The sequence below is a fragment of the Sesamum indicum genome, linkage group LG15, assembly GCF_000512975.1.
Source record: "Sesamum indicum cultivar Zhongzhi No. 13 linkage group LG15, S_indicum_v1.0, whole genome shotgun sequence".
Taxonomy (NCBI): domain Eukaryota; kingdom Viridiplantae; phylum Streptophyta; class Magnoliopsida; order Lamiales; family Pedaliaceae; genus Sesamum; species Sesamum indicum.
The window spans coordinates 7,481,172-7,483,824 of record NC_026159.1 but is presented as its reverse complement, the minus strand read 5'-3'; the positions used below and the strand labels follow the sequence as shown (position 1 = coordinate 7,483,824).

General features: G+C 33.0%; 1 long non-coding RNA gene across 1 annotated transcript; it reads left to right on the top strand.

Moving 5' to 3' along the window:
- LOC110013192 lies at positions 44-1,240 on the top strand. Its single transcript, XR_002288394.1, has 2 exons — positions 44-129; positions 838-1,240. It is a non-coding gene; the product is annotated as an uncharacterized LOC110013192 (long non-coding RNA).

Sequence of the window (2,653 nt, the reverse complement as noted above, 5' to 3'; positions counted from 1 at the left end):
TCACCTATATATTTCAGCACGAAAGTCTCTGGGCTATAGAGAAGGAATCTTAGTTGATAAATATGACAGTAATGGAGGTGAAGAAGCCATTCCCAATCCTCATTTTGTTACTACTTGTCATCGTTGCTCGTAAGTCTTTCTATTCTCTAATTGCTTACAACTCCACCTTCCTCATTTCATCAATTACATAATTGCATAACACATCCTTCCATAAATAAAAAATTAACTAATTAATAAAAAAAAAAACTGAATACAAATCGATATTTATCCTCCATTGATTTATTACAGATCAAACAAATCTTTTGTGACTAAATTATACTTATAACGGTGAAGATATACCTCACACATGCATTGACGTGTGATGATGTATTTAACCTACAATGAATCAGTAATAAGTCAATGGAGGATAAATACGTCTTTTAATCCTTTTTTTCTTTCTGTTAACATCATTAAATTTGCTGAATTTTGCGTATCGGAGGGACTTATTTGTTAGATAAACATAATCTCAGGGATGCTAGATATATATGATCTTGCAAACCACATGAGATTACGTGTAATTACACCAAACCTCAAGGGAGAACACTGAATTTTGCGTATCGGAGGGACTTATTTGTTAAATAAACATAATCTCAGGGGTACTAAATATATATGATCTTGTAAACCACATGAGATTACGTGTAATTACACCAAACCTCAAGGGAGAACAGTACAATTAATTATCCTATATCATGTTTTTATGGGTTTAATTTGTAAACTCTTTTGAATCATGAATATAAACTTGAAAATCTTGAGTTGATATTTGATTTTCTTTTTTTTCTTTTTAATTTAAAAACACAGAGATGAGCATCCCTCATGTGGAGGCTGTACCCTGCAACGCGAAGAAGAGCCTTATAAAGAAGGACGTTTGTGTACTCGAAATAAATTGTGTAGAAGCATGCAAGAAGGTGGGATTCAATTTTGGACAATGCAAAGGGTTACGTAGCAAATGTTTCTGTAGGCAACGTTGTTAGCTGAATCGTGTACAAAATTATATTTTTGGTCCTATAACTTTAGATTATTAATACTATAATTTGGCTTGATGCTTCAGTTTTTATTACATATGATGGGTATCTCTATTTGTTGGGATAGTGTCGACGTGTCAACTAGTTGATAAGACACTAGTTAGATTGAATGTTGTAATACTCGGTAGAAAATGACATTCTGTGTTAACAAAATTTACGGCATTCTGTATTTTAATTAATATTGTGTGTTTATTTATTTATGCAATAGAATGAAGCCCCTAAACCATAAATGATTATGGTACATGGTCACACATATGATGGTGATCATCAATGTTTTGAAAATCGTATCAGGGATTGAATCAATTAAGTTACTAGGTAACCAGTCCGATCAGAATTAAAAAAAAAAAATTGATTCACACGTGATATATCGATACATATATAGATCATTGATTAAATTATAAAAAGAAAAAAATAAAAGCACATTTAAAATAAATACACAATCCAATTTAACATAACAAGTGCATGATTTTAACATAAATGTAGAATGAATAGATATACAATTAAATAAAAGTAGTAAAAAATACTATAGTTTTATAAAATCATAATGAACTCAATCGTGATTATTTTCATTCTCTTTATCTCTATAACAAGTAATTCTACTTCATCTAAAGTGGTTCGAGAATCCATGTTCTTTATCAAACTATAAGTAAATTAGCGTGGAAACCGTGTAAATAATATAAACAATTTATATATTAAGTGTGGAAGGGGAAAATTTTAATTTCGATTGAGTTTGGCTAAATTAAAACTGATGCATGCAAAACACATACGCATGGAATAAATTATGCAAGCAAAAAATGCAGTATTCAGCCCACTTGAAGTGGGAAGTGAAGAAATAAGTAGTGATGAAATAAGTGCTTGAAGATAAAGACGGTGAAATAAGTGAAGAATAGAGTGTTACTGTTCAATTTTTGTACAATAGAGAGATTGATACGAAATTAAAATGTTAAGTACAAAATATAATGGTCCTTTAAGCTAACATATCAGAAAGGTTAAATTTGTCGTAGGTATACTTAAAGTAAAGAGCATGTCAAAACATATGAACGTGTTTGTGTATGCCCTGAACATGTCCTTCTGATTGTGTGAGTATGTGAATGTGTGGATGTGCGAATATATGAATGTTTCTCCTACTTGGGGAACTATCTATTTATAGGCAAGTATAAGGTTGTTGGAGAATGTCAAGAATTTGGAGGAGCATGCTAAATCACCCTCAGATTTGGTGCAGCTGTTGGCTAATTCCTCTCAAATTTACGAGGTAGCTGGAGGATCCCCAGATTAGGGGACTATTGGAGTATGTTGTATATCTGCTAAGGGATAAGGCTGTTACATTCTTGAATTTTTAGGGATGTTGTTGAGGAGACCTTTCCCAACTGTAGTCCAATCTTTTTAGAATTTAAAGTACTTCTATTTGGGGGAGCCATGTGTCCCTGAGGGGGTTGCTAGTTCTTATCCGATTTTATAAGGGGGACCTTCAGATGTCCTACGTGATCGCCACCTAGGTCTCCCATGGATGCCATGTGGAGGACCTTTGAGTTTGGTTAGGGGACTTCAAGTCCTAAGGTTCCTTGTGGAATTGTGAAGCCTTCTTAGGTCAG